Source organism: Peromyscus californicus, unplaced genomic scaffold, assembly GCF_007827085.1.
Source record: "Peromyscus californicus insignis strain IS unplaced genomic scaffold, ASM782708v3 Scaffold_16__1_contigs__length_79575227, whole genome shotgun sequence".
Classification (NCBI taxonomy): domain Eukaryota; kingdom Metazoa; phylum Chordata; class Mammalia; order Rodentia; family Cricetidae; genus Peromyscus; species Peromyscus californicus.
In genome coordinates this window covers 22,251,994-22,266,747 of record NW_026294458.1, presented here as the reverse complement: position 1 = coordinate 22,266,747, position 14,754 = coordinate 22,251,994, and the positions used below count along the sequence as shown (strand labels likewise).

Sequence of the window (14,754 nt, the reverse complement as noted above, 5' to 3'; positions counted from 1 at the left end):
GCAATAAAAATATCAACATATTGGGCTGGAGAGATGGCTCAGAGGTTAAGAGCACTGGCTGTTCTTCCAGAGGTCCTGAGTTCAATTCCCAGCAACAACATGTGGCTCATAACCATCTATAATTCGATCTGGTGCCCTCTTTAGGGCAGAGATCTTTAAAAAAAAAAACATCAACATATATATTAGCAGTTGTACTAAAATATAGGGAGAAATCATTACCCTAATAGTAAGCACCCTTTGAAGAACATAAAATTCTCTCAACCTCTGCACTCATAAAATTTCAAAAGAAACAGAAAACACAACTAAAAAGACATGAATCAATGAAGTGTTTTCAACTCATATACATTTTTCCTGTTACTTGAGAATAATTAAAATACACGAATAGTATGTTGAACTAATTCTTGTACAAAATTTTAAACCTGAACTACTCAGTACAATAACCACTATGGCTATTCAAAATCAGTAATTAAGTATGAAAAAACTAGGCTATAAAGATTTAGTATGAAAAATGAATGTAATAATCTTCGTAATTATGTTGAAATATTTTAATGTGCAGGGTTAAAATATATATACATACATAAATTTATCTGTCTTTTTTACTTTGTGACCCACAGAAAATTTTAAGTCATCTACATGACTGACTTATTCTTGTGGCTCACACAACTCTAAATGGCTTTGATCTAAACACTAATATTAGTATTCTTCAGATGTCCATGCTTGCTTCATGTTACCAAGGTAATTGTGATGGCTATTCTTAGTTGTTAACTTGACTACATCTGAAATTAACTAAAACCAAAAAATGGCAAGACACACCTGTGAGGGATTTTTGCTCAATTTAAAGTGGGAAGATCCATTCTAATCCAGATCTTTGAGGTAAGTGGAAAGACACACCTTCAATCTGGGCCACACCTTCTGCTGGAAGCCTATGTAAGGACATGGAAGAAGGAAGCTTTTGCCTGCCTGCCCTTATCTTGCTGGCAAGTCCATTTCCTCATTGGCGTGAGAACCTAATTCTTTGGGATTCCAGCATATACTGAAGAACAGTATAAAGCCTCATAGACTGAACAACTACTGGATTCTTGGACCTTCTATTCATAAGCAGCCATCATTGAATTAACTGGACTGCAGCCTGTAAGTCATTCTAATAAATCTCTTTCTATAGAAAGAGAAAGATTCATTCTTTAAGTCCTGTTACCCTACAGAACCCTGACTAGTACAGATTTTGATACCAGAAGTGATTCTAGAGCAACAGAAGTGTAAGGATGAATCTTTTAAATATCTGAAATAGGCTTTCCAGTTGCCAACACCAACAGTTACTGAAGCTTGGAGAATACTGAAAGCCTATGGTGTGAACTATTTTTACAAACTTAAAGAGACAAATGCATTTGATTATACTGATTCACTGACAGTGAAAGGCAATGAATTTGGTGATTCTGTATATAAAATGTTTGACAACTTGTGGAAAAATAAGGAAAATGATGATGCTAGTATGTTGCTCCTAGCATCTCCAGATAGACTGACAAAGGAAAAGAATAAGCAGCTTCTAGTGCACCTCAGAATACCGCATCTCAGGACAACAATGAACTCAGTGATAAAACTGTCAGGGCTTTAAAAGTGCATAGACAGTGCCGGGCGGTGGTGGCGCACGCCTTTAATCCCAGCACTCGGGAGGCAGAGCCAGGCGGATCTCTGTGAGTTCGAGGCCAGCCTGGACTACCAAGTGAGTTCCAGGAAAGGCGCAAAGCTACACAGAGAAACCCTGTCTCGAAAAACCAAAAAAAAAAAAAAAAGTGCATAGACAGGCTAAAGGTTTCTAAGTATGCCCTAGAAGAGAATCTTCTCTACAGCAGCCACAGAGCTCAAGTTGTGGAAAAGAAAACTGAATAGAAGATTGGCAGCATTACAGCAAAAATTCAAGTCCCCGCCTCGGAGGATGTTAGTGGCTAAAGGGCATTTACTGGTAAAGAATGGGATCCTGGGGGCTGGGGATTTAGCTCAGTGGTAGAGCGCTTGCCTAGCAAGCTCAAGGCTCTGGGTTCAGTCCTCAGCTCTGGGAAAAAAAAAAAAAAAAAGAATGGGAACCTGTAACTGGGGATGGGGATGTGTAGGAGGATCCTATTGAGGCTGAGAACTCTGAACCCTCAGATTCTCAAAGGTTTATCTCACTTGAGGAAGCAGTCTCTCCACCCTCAGCAGAAGATGTACTCCCACCTCCCACTGTCTGAAATATTGCTTTTTCACCTTTGACCAAAGAAATTAATCCTTCCTTGTCTCCTAAACCAGCAGTGACTTTCTGTGTAGGAGATGCCAGGCAAGACAATACTGATGTCCCTGGGGCCCACCAATAGTTGCCTCTAGATCTAACCAGACTTAAGACTAATCAGGCTCCTAGAGGGGAGATGGAAATTAGAGTCCATGAGGAGGTATGCTATACTATCAAATAGCTTAATGAGTTTTCTAATTCACTCAAGCAGAAGTCTGAGGGAAATGTGTGGGAATGGGTTTTAATGTTGGCAGGAACATAAAACTAGATCAGGCTACGTTTATTGATATGGGCCTAATGAGTGGAGATTCTAAGTTTAATATGGAAGCTTGCACACCTAAAAAAGGTGACCAAAGTTTGAATGGTTGGCTGAAGCATTTGTCAAGATAGTCTACTCACAAGGAGTTGGAGATGCCGGATATCCCTTGGGTTAGTGTTAATGAAGGGATCTGAAGACTCAGAGAGAGCAATGCTGGAGTGGGAGGGCCTAGAAGACACGCCCTTCATTAGTCCTGTAAGATGCAAAATGGTGAAAGGGGCACCACCACATCTGAAGAGCTTTGCTGTCATCTTTTTCCTTGTCCCAGACCTTGGGGTTGTTGATGCTGCTGCTCAGTTGGATAAATTCAACGCAATGGGTTTAACTAGGCTCCAAAGTAGCAGGGGCCAGGTGGCAGAACTGAATTGCCAAAGACAAAGTGATCATAGTTATGATGGGCAAAATAGACAAAGCAATGTCTATAATGGCGGCAAAGTGAATTTTACGGTGGCATGACTCCTTTGGTACTGGCTAATCAATCATGGTGTTTCTCAGCAGGAAATAAATAAGATACCTACTGGATTTCTGTTTGATCTGTAGTAAGTGGAAAAAGTCTCAAAAGAAAGGCTACACTGGATCATGGCAAATGGGAATTGTGGTAGTTTGAATGTAATTAGCCCCCATAAACTCATAGGGAGTGGCACTCTTAACAGATGTGGCTTTGTTGGAGTGGGTGTGGCCTTGTTGGAGGAAGTATGTTGCTGTGGGGGTGGGCTTTGAGGTTTCCTATGCTCAGGAAACTACCCAGTGTCACAGACCACTTCCTGTTCCCTTCTGATCAAGATGTAGCCAGTACCATATCTGCCTGCATGCTGTCATGCTCCCGGTCATGATGATAATGGACCGAACTTCTGAAACTGTAAGCAATGCACCCTAATTAAATATTTTCCTTTAGAAGAGTTGCTGTGGTCATGGTGTCTCTTCACAGCAATAGAAACCTTAAGACAAAAGTTGGTACCAGGGACTGGGGTATTGCTGTGATAGGCTGTACCATGCTTTTGTTTGAAGGAATATAGATCTTGGGATTGTGGATTAGAAAAGCAGTTGAATGCTTTAAGTGCTGCTTCATGGGTCCGACTAGTAGGAACATGGAAGACAGTGGTGCTGAGTGTGATTTGATGAACTGTGGGGGGCTACTTCAAAAGGTTTCAGAGAAGAATTTTAGTATGTTGCCTAGAGATCGTTCTTCTGATATTTTGGTGAAGAAAGCAGCTGCTTTTCGCCCTTGTCCAAAGAGTCTGCCTGAGGCTAAAGTGAAGAGTTTTGGATTAATTTTGTTGGCAGAGAAAATCTCAAAACACTCTAGTATAGACTCTGTCATGTGGTTATTAGGTTAACTCTAATGAAGATTTATAATGAAAAGGAGCAAGCTGAGCAAATAAATACATAAAATGTACAGATTAAGAAAAGGGGCACCAGGAAGTGGAATAGAGCTAAGTCCTGTGTTCAAGGAGATAACTGGAGTAAGAAATGGAATAAAGGGAGTGGTGACCTCAGGGCAAGATTCCACCCAGCTAAATTTTCAACTTATGAAAAGGAACTAAAGAAAAGCTTAAAGCTGGGTGTAGTGGAGCACACCTTTAATCATCACACACACGCGCGCACACACACACACACACACACACACACACACACACACACACACATATACATACACACACGGAAGACATAAGCTGGTGGATCTCTGAGTTTGAGGCCAGCCTGGTCTAGAGATCCAGTTTCAGGACAACCAAGCTTAGGCTGTGAAGGAAAAAAAGCTGGTGAAGGTGTAATTGAACAAGGGGGCTTTGTTCCAGCCCCAGTAAGCAGACCTTGGCAGCTTCGGGCACGTGGTTCTGGAGCTAAGGACAGAAGGGGCTATGGACTCCCCCACACCCACCCAAGACTAAGAAAAGCCACTGAGGCCAGTCATGTGTCAGGGGTGTCCCTAAAAGGAGACCTAGAGAGGCCAATGAGTGAAGCTGTGAAGGTGAAGCCTGGATTGCCTTGGAGAACCCAATATATTACAGATGTGAGAGTCATGGGATACCTGCCAAGGAGTGTTGCTAACAGGGAATGGAACCAGCCTAAGAGAAAGAAGTCTGTTGCAGTCAACAAAGGTGAACAGAGTTGGAGATCTGAAGAACATTTTGACATTAGACATGGAAATGCAGCGTTTGAAGTTTGCTCAGCAGGTTTTCAGTCTTGCTTTGGTCCAGTATTCCCTCATTATGCTCCCTTCCCTGTTTTGAAACATTAATGGATAGATGGATATATATATATATATATATATATATATATATATATATATCCTGTGCCATTATATGTTGGAAGTATGTAATGTTTTTTGATTTTATAGGGAATTATAGTCAAGAGATTGCATGAGTCTCAGAAGACTTCGAACTTTGGACTTTAAAACATTGTTGAGACTATGATAGACTATGGGGATTTTTTAAGTAGGACTAAATGCATTTTGCATTTATGATACTGTTAAGAGCTTATGGGAGCCAGGGAATGGAATGTAGTAGTTTGAATGTAATTGGCCTCCATAAGCTCATATGGAGGGGCACTATTAGGAAGTATGGCTTTGTTGGAGTCGGTATGGCCTTTTTAGAGGAAGTATGTCACTGTGGGGGTGGGCTTTGAGGTTTCCTATGCTCAGGAAACTACCCAGTGTCACAGACCACTTCCTGTTCCCTTCTGATCAAGATGTAGCCATCACCATGTCTGCCTGCACGTTGCCATACTGCCTGCCATAATGGACTGAACCTCTGAACTATAAATAAGTGAGCCACCCAAAATAAATGTTTTCCTTTAGAAGAGTTGCCATGGTCATGGTGTCTCTTCACAGCAATAGAAACCCTAAGACAGGAATCTTGACCCATGAACCAATTTCTAGACTTGAGACAGTTTATAGACCCAGAACCCCTTGAATGAATGGCTAGGTCCCCCTCCTACCCAAGGACCTTGATAAAATACTGTGGTGGTTTGAATAAGAATAGCCCCCACATGCTTACATTTGAATGCTTAGTCATCAGGGAATGGCACTACTTTAGAAGGATTAGGAGATGTGTTCTTGTTGGAGTAGGTGTGGCCTTGATGGAGAAGTGTATCACTGGGGGTGGGCTTTGAGGTTCCAAAAGCCCAAACCAGGACCAGTGGCTCTCTTCTTCCTGCTGCCTGCTGATCCAGATGTAGAACTCTCAGCTACTTCTTTCTCCAACACCATGTTAGCCTGCATGCTGTCATGCTCCTGTCCTGATGATAATGGACTAAATCTCTGAAACTGTAAGCCAGTCTCAATTAAAAACTTTCTGGTCTAAGAGTTGCTATTATGGGCATGGTGTCTTTTTGTCTCTTCACAGCAACAAAACGATGACTAAGACAAATATCTAAAAGTTGTACTGTTAGCCTTTCTCCAGTCCTTCCCCAGAGGGACCTACAGCCTTATACAAGGGTAATTGTACACCAGGGGAAAGATAACAATCAGACTTTCCAGGTTCTGCTGGATGCTGGTTCTGAATTGATGCTGATTCCAGGAGACCCTAAGAAACATTGTGGCCCTCTAGTTACAACAAGTATGTGCTTATGAAGGTCAGGTGATTGTTTTGGCTGAAGTCCAACTAACAGTAGGTCCAATGGGTCCCTGAACTTATCCTGTGTTTATTTCCCCAGTCCCAGAATGTATAATTGGGACAGATATACTTAGAAGTTGGCAGAACTCTCACATAATCAACTGGTCATAAAACCTTAACAAGAAACTTCCAAATACTTGTGTCTCAATGTCTTGATACAGAACAGATAAAGATATCTGCCAAAAGACATGTCCCTCTCCTAGCTCCCTTTTGAATAAATACAGAAAAATCGACGACCCAAGTATAGAGTAGCACACATCCTTAAGCCACTATTCAGGAAGCTGAGACAGGAGAATTTCAAGTTTGAGGCTTGTGCTACACAATGAGATTCTGCCTCAAAAATAAAGGAGTTAAATAAGTAAATAAATAAAAATGAACTGAGAACATTTCCGGATATATTTACCAAATTGCACTTTGAGCACTACAGGCTGAGATCACAAGGTAATATTAAATAGTAACTCTTCGGTGATAAATACATGATCCAAGTAACAGTAGAGTAGAACAATGGAGTCAAAAGATCCTGCTGAGTGCGTCACCAGCTCAGGGACCAGCAGTGAAATCAGGGCTCTGTGCAAAAGGATGCTATGAGAGAAGAAACGGGGTTGGAGCAGGTAGAAATCCAAGAGTCTGAAGAAACAATATAACTGTAGGGGAAAATCGAGACTGTTGTCACTGCAAAAAGCACAAGAAAAAGAAATAGTCACAGGGTGGTTTTTTGGCACAGCTGCCAGCACCAAGTACCTGTTGTCATGCCTCAGAAAACTGAGGAAATCAAGGCCTGTCTGGTCAGAGCCCGACGGAAGGGTGCCCAATCTGTTAAGATCAAGAAGAACAAGGATAATGTAAGTTCAAGGTTTGGTGCAACAGTATCTTTCCAGCACGTCATCACAGACAAGGAGAAGGCAGAGAACTGAAGCGGTCCCTGCCCCCTGGTCTGGCAGTGAAGGAGCTGAAATGGACCAGACCTCTGCATTTAACTATTAAAAATCCTGAAAAGGGGAACAAAAAAAAAAAGAAAGAAAGAAAAAGAAATAGTGAAGTTATTTAAAGTAATAATAATAAAATAAATAACCAAAGGAAACTTGACAATGAATTTAGAAAAGGCTTCATAGTTCTTTAAAATGTTAAACAATTTACCATATGAAAGTTCCATTCCTGGATACATATCCAAAAGATCTAAAAATACATCCACATCAAAACTTGCTCATGAATGTCCGAAACAGTTATTAGTCGTACTGGCCAAAAAGCAGAAAACCCAAATGCTAATGGACTAATGCACATGACACGTCCATATAACAAAATATTATTCAGCAATAAAAAGGAAGAGTTTCATACATGCTATAACATGGAAGACCGTGAAGACATGTCAAGTAAAAGAAGCTGGTTATAAAAGAAAAGGGCAATGTCAGATATGCTAGTGACACATCACATCTATAATTTCAGCCTCTCAGACACTGGAGTAGAGAGGGCATGAAGACAGCCTGGACTTCAGAGAGAAATCCTGTCACAAAAGGCCAAAGAGGAGCCAGGCACAACAGTGCATGCCTTTAATACAGTGGTTCTCAACCACTTGGGGGTGGGGGGGTCACTTTCAGATATTCTGAATATCAGATATTTACTTTACAATTCATAACAGTAGCAAAATTACAGCTATAAAGTAGCAACAATAACTTTTTGGTTGGGGATCACCACAACATAAGGAACTGTATTAAAGGGTCACAGCATTAGGAAGATTGAAAACCGCTGCTTAATCCCAGTATTCAAGAGGACAGAGACAGATGGATGGAGTTTGAGGACAACCTAGTCTACAGAACAAGTTTCAGGCCAGCAAGGAATACATAGTGAGACACTGTTTCAAAAACAGAACAAAAAGTCCAAGTGAAGATGGAGAAAAGATCACAGCATATAAACCCATTTACATGAAATCTAGACTAGAGATATATAGATTAATATTTGTCTATAACTAGGCAATAGATGATGCAAAGTGATCAGTAATGGACCCAAGGTTTCTGTGTGTGTGTGTTGGGGGTAGGGAGGTGATAAAAAAATATCGGGTGAACTTTATGGTATATGAATTATATCTCAATACAGCTCTTCTCAAAAAGGAAGTGTGAGCATCATAAACAACTTACTTCTGCTATGACTACCACTTAATATCTAGATAGTGAGAGTAATTTAATAATTGACTAAAAATAACAGTTTGATATTACAGCAAAAGGCAAATGGACATGACAATGCTCTCTACTATGAGAAGCCAAAAGCAATCAATATCTAATGCTAATTTATTTCTATTTGCCTTGAATTTGTTTCTCCTAGTACTGGAGAATGAATCAGGGCCTCTCACATGCTAGACAAACACCCCACCACTGAGCCATATCCCCAACACTCTTACTTGAGACAGAATGTCAGTTGCCCAAGCAGCCCTTGGACTTGAGTCTCCTGAGCAGCTGGGAACGCAGACTTGTGCCACCAGGCCTCACTCTCATTAAGTTAAAATTATATGAATCAAGAACACGACAGAGACTACTAGAGAAAAAAAGCTGTAATAGTTACGGCTGCATCGGAGAAACAGGACTTGGAAGGTAGATGACCAAATAAATGTATTTGACTCAATTCAGCTACTTCAACATGCCATGAAAAAAAAGGGTTAATTAACTGAAAACATTAACTGATTTTTATAGAACAAGGGAAACAGAGGATGCCACATGTAAAGAGAGACATGGTCTATATGAAGCAACCTAAAATGCTTAGTTATATTGGTCAGTGAAGCCCCTACAAATTTTTCAGACATACAAAAGAAAGAGTTCTTCAGCACAATTAAAATACTCAGGTTAGGCTGGGCGGCAGTGGTGCATGCCTTTAATCCCAGCACCGGGGAGGCAGAGGCAGGCAGATTTGAGTTTGAGGCCAGCCTGGTCTACAGAGTGAGTTCCAGGATAGCGAGGGCTACACAGAGAAACTCTGTCTCAAAAAAAAGAGGAAAGAGATAGGAAAAAAAGAATAATTCTTATTAATGACTAATTTAGAGAAACACTTTCTAATATTACCTGGGGCTATAAATATAACCAAAGCAGATTTATTCACAGACTGCCAATACTACTCAACAGAAACCTGTGCTGACTTAACATTAAACAAACAAAAAAGGCCATATATTATTTTTTCCCTTTGTGCTGGCGTAAGTTCTAATACTTTTTGCAACACAACTCTAAGTTAATATTGTAATTGCTAACAGGCATACCTGAAACTAATTTCATAAAGCTCTATGACGAAAAGTCACATAGTCATTGCTAAATTACCCTTAACAGGCTATCTTAAAACTTGCTGGTTATGGTGGCCAGCTTGTTTTCCCAGCTCCTTAGGCAAGAAGATCACAAGTTCAAAGCCTGCCTGTGTAAACCTCAAGACCAATCAGGGCAACCTTGTCTCAGGTTTTAAAAGTCAGGGAGGTGTTGGCTGGAGAAATGGCTCAGAGGTTAAGAGCACTGGCAGCTCTTCCACAAGACCTGACTGAGTTCAGTTCCCAGCAACCACATCATAGTTCACAATTGTTTGTAATTCCAGTCTCAGGGGATCTAAAGCCCTCCTCTGGCCTCTGAGGGCCAGAGGACACATACATTGTATGTATGCACAGACATACATGCAGGCAAAACACCAATACACATGAAATAAACCAGTAAAGAAAAATACTTATTTACAAAAAAATAACAAAAACAAAATTTGGGGTTGGTGCATCTTTAATCCCAATATTTGGGAGGCAGAAGCAGGCAGATCTCTGAGGAGTTCGAGGCCAGCCTGGTCTACAGAACGAGTTCCAGGATAGCCAGGGCTACACAGCCAAACCCAAGTCTTGAAAAACCAAGAGGGGTTGGGGGGTGGGGTGGGGGGATGGGCGGGATTAAAAAGCTGCAGAGAGAGCTCAGTGGTTAACTGCACTTGCTGATCTTTCAAAGGACTGAGTTTAGTTCTGAGCATCCACATGGGGAGCTCAAAATTGCCTGTAACTACAGCTCTGGGAAGATCTGAAGCCCTCTTCTAGCCTCAGCAGGCTCCTACCTGCACACACGTGGCACACACAGCCATCCATACACACATATAAATACAAATGAAAATAAAACTCAATGAGGATGGTGGCACTAGCCTTTGGCAGGGCACTTAGTGCTTAGTAAATATTCAATAATAAACCTTACTACCAATAGGACTTCTACTAAAGGAACCTATTTGTTTTTTACCTTCCTATGTCAAGGATTCTGTTATAAACAATTAACAGTAATTAACAGTAATCAAAAAATACAAGTATTAATGTTCCTGCCTAGTACCACCCACGTTTCCAATATTCTACCCTCCTGGTTTTCCTGACCTATGAACATATCTATTCAATCTAGGCCTACAAATTCATTTAAATTACAAAATAATCTAAAATACAGCTTTTTAGTTAAAATTCCTCTCTCCTCAGAAACGTTTGCCTTCCTTGCAGACCATGTTAACAAAAGAACAAAACAAGGGTTCAGCGTACACCATTATTGGCTATGGTATCATGGAAACAAACAAAAAAAGTGATTTGGCAAAATTGCTCCCAAGAGAAATTCATCATCAAAAATGCTGTGAAAACCATGCAACACCAAAATGTAAGATTTGACCACTTATAAACCTGAAACTTGCCAATCCTTTTTCTCCAAACACAAGCAAAGGTGGTGAGACAAACCCAGGACCCAAATCTATCAAGCTGTGGCTTTGTCTGCGGCACCAGACCGAGGACATTGTAAGACGGAAGCATGTCTTCTTGGAAATTTTACTGAATGTCAGGTATGTTCTGAATATTGTTTGCTTAAAAACAAACTAGAATAAAACCCAATAATAAATACTAGCATGGGATAACTATCCCTTCCATTTATACTGTAACACTTTCCATATTTATTTATGGAAGGGAGCACGCACATGGAGGTCAGAGGACAACTGGAAAGAGTCGGTTCTTTCGTGCCACAATGTGGTTCCTGGGGTCAAACTGAGGCCATCACCAAGAGCCTTGACCTCTTGAACCAGGCCACCAGCCTTCATCTGTAAACTTAACAGTAAGGTAACTTCAAGAAAAATGGTTCCTCTCCAGTGGTCAGTTTTTCCTTGCTATCTATGCACAGCAGCTTTTACAGAAACACGCTTTTCTACATCATATTCAAAATTTTCAAAGGCGAATTTTATAACAACCAAGAAAGATCTGCAAAACCAAAGTTAGACACCAAGACTGCAACACCCACACCAAAATCCATGTACCATGAAACTCTTTTTCTTCAAATTATGCATAGTTTTCCTTTTTACCACCACTGGAACAGCCCTGAAAGATCAGGCAGAAAACGATACTAACTGTTCCAACAAGTTTATTTTCTTAGAGTGACTACGCTCTTTGTGGAAGAGTGCCTGGGGAATCAGGTTGGTCCTGTCAGGTCTCACGGCTGTCACGCCCATGCACCTCTGCTCCCCATTCTCCATCGCAGGGTGGAGTATCCCAAGAGGCACTATTCTCACGTCCTGCCTTTCCTCATCCCTGTCTCTCAAGCCCCTGAATCTTATTTAAAAATATGGAAGAAAAGATAGCTCGGCTGGTAAGAGTGCTCCCCACCAAACCTGATGCCCTAAGTTCAGGCCTCAGCACCCACACTGTGGAAGGAGAGAGAACTGACGCCTCTCACCTCCACATGCACACAGACACACGCTAAATTAATAGAGGCAATGTTTTTAATAGTAAGCATGGAACAAAAACAGAAACAGAAAAAAAAGGAACTGGGACACCAGGGCCAGTATACATTTCTCAGTCCTCTCTATGCACAAACAAAGCTCACACAAAAATAAGAGCTTCTCCATCTCTTTCTTTTTTTTTTTTTTTTTTTGCAGGGGAGAGCGCGAACGCAGTCCCCCACTACCACAAATTATGCAGTCGAGTTTCCCGCATTTGGGGAAATCGCAGGGGTCAGCACATCCGGAGTGCAATGGATAAGCCTCGCCCTGGGAAAACCACCTTCGTGATCATGGTATCTCCCCTGCCAGGTAAGTATTCCATCTCTTTCTTAATACATTACTAGTACTTCATGACTTTGGCTCTCCCAGCCTTGTTTACCCAAAACAAAATCGAACACTTGCGACTCAAGTCCAATATAAGAGACTGATGAAACCAGATGCAAGTACCATCTGAAGGGCTAGAAATATGAGAAGACACCTCATCTTCTAAATGCAGTCCCCAATCAGCCATAACAAACTGCGAAATCTCTGGGTCCCTTTAAAGTGTCAGAGTAGTGCTTGTCACTTGATAATTAGCATTCTAAAGGTGTATGCAACAAAAGATTGTGCAAATCTTACCTAAATATCTTAAGCCTCTAACAACTATGAGTCAGTCTAGCAGATAGAACTGAAAAGCAAGGTCCTGGTTTTCAATCTCACATGTTAACAATTTTTTCCTCCATTAAATGGGAAAATCAAGAAATTAGGTAGTGAGCCGGGCGTGGTGGCGCATGCCTGTGATCCCAGCACTTGGGAGGCAGAGGCAGGTGGATCTCTATCTCTACAGAGCTAGTTCCAGGGGAACCCTGTTTCAAAAAAAAAAAAAGGAAAAGAAAAAATTAGCTAGTTCCTAATAACCTATTTTTTACATCCCACAAGGAAACAAACCTTCCTTGGAAACTAGAAAGCCTCCAAGTTGCTAACTAGTCTTTGATTTTAAAACGGTATAATTTGATACTGCAGAACACTATACAACTACAAACTGGCCTGTCTTCCTTAATGAATTTTTGTTTTCAGACAGAGTCTGTCTATGCAGTCCTGGCTGGTCTGGAACTTACTTGGTATGTAAACCAAGCTGGCCTTATTGAACTCAGTAATCTGCCTGCTGGGCAACTAGTCAAATTTCCTACCAATAGTTCACCATAAGCACTTATGGACAAAATTTTAACCAAACTTACCATACACTTTCTGTATTTTGAGTAAAAGGTATTATTCTAAAGAAGAACCTGTGTATATGTTAATATTCATTTAATCATATGCAAATCTGGAGAACAAAAATATTGATTTCATTACAGCAAGTAAAAAGTATTTGAAACATACTTATTTAGACTTGGGACAAATGCCTCAACCAATAATAATAATAATAATAATAATAATAATAATAATAATAATAGTACATTGTAATCAACTTTTAAATAATACTAAAAGATCATTATTATTTTACAGGCAAAATTTACCTAAGAATCATTACTTGTGAAAAATAAATTTAAGAATGACCCAAAGATTAAGACTACATAAAATATCTAAAATGTTTAATGTAATTCCAGGACTCTGGAGGCAACCGCAGAGGGACCTCTGAGTTCAAGGCCAGCCTGGTCTACATAACAAGTGAGTTCCAGGACAGCCAGTGATACATCGAAAGACCCTGTCTCGGAAAAAAAAAGTATTTAAATATAAACCTCTAGTTCCTGCTTTCAAATACAAATTTGACATTTGTGAGCGAAGATTAGAAATTGCAATTAACAAACTAGAAAGCTAAGTATGTTTGCCAGTAACTAACTGCTGTCTGCTGAATTTCAAGGAAACCTATTGTTGATGACATTTTTAAAACTGAACTCATCTACCCTCTCATCTCAGCATTTTCTCAATTGCCCATTACAATGAGCAATGTAACTCAGCGGTCAAGTCTTCCAGACCAATAACCTCAGAATTTATTTTTAACTCCTGACTCCACAAATATTCCCCTTCAGTCCAGGGCAGAAGTCCTGCCAGCTTTTCACTCCGTCTTCAAATCTGTTCCTTTCAACCCATTTTCACATTCTGCTTCATGATTTATAACAGAGTCTATCATCTCCCAAAGAGGTGTCTATGTCTCTCCAAATCACCTTGGAACATCTTGTTCAGCAATCCAGTTAGTGCAGATTGCTCTGAGATCCCCACCCAAATTTTTACAGGCCTCTTTTGTTCTTTATGAACTAACTTTCCTCTAAGTCTCCATTTCCATCCCCTGGTTTGCCTACTTAGGCCCCTGTAATTGAGACCCGCCAACCTGCTCTCTGCCTCCCATGTAACACCACACTGACTCTGAGGCTGTGCCTCCTCTTCTACCTACCACAGCATGCTTCTCCATCTCTCACCTCGTCAGCACCTGTTTTAAAACGCGCCTTCTCTGCAGAAATCCTCCTGCTCCAGCCCTTCCTTCTCACCACCCCTTTTTCCTTTGTCCCTCTGAACAACTGATTCAATCTGCATTTTATAATCTTGCAGTTATCATTTACTGTCTTCACCATTTTCTGAATGTATGCCTTTACCACCAAAGGTTCTGGGGTCAAGGACTATAATGCCTTATGTACCTAAGGTTTTGAAAAAGTCCCTTTAGAACACCAGCACCCTAACAAATGCCAGCCTCTTTCATCTACATATCCTTAATCTTAAGGTCAAGGTTATTAAATAACAAATAAATATTTAGCATTAAACTCTTTTTAAAATTAACATTAAAACCTTTTTAATGTGCACTGATATGGTAATACAGAAATTAAAACACTTTAAAATTACACTCCTCAGATTTA

The 14,754-nt window shown here is 40.5% G+C and overlaps 1 protein-coding gene and 1 non-coding gene across 3 annotated transcripts in view; both read right to left on the bottom strand.

The window, feature by feature from the left end:
• Gsk3b (glycogen synthase kinase 3 beta) overlaps positions 1-14,754 on the bottom strand; it is a 155,264-nt gene that overhangs the window by 138,267 nt on the left and 2,243 nt on the right. The gene's annotated exons all lie outside the window — the stretch shown is intronic.
• LOC128112313 (U1 spliceosomal RNA) lies at positions 12,080-12,243 on the bottom strand. The gene has a single exon (XR_008218942.1). It is a non-coding gene; the product is annotated as a U1 spliceosomal RNA (small nuclear RNA).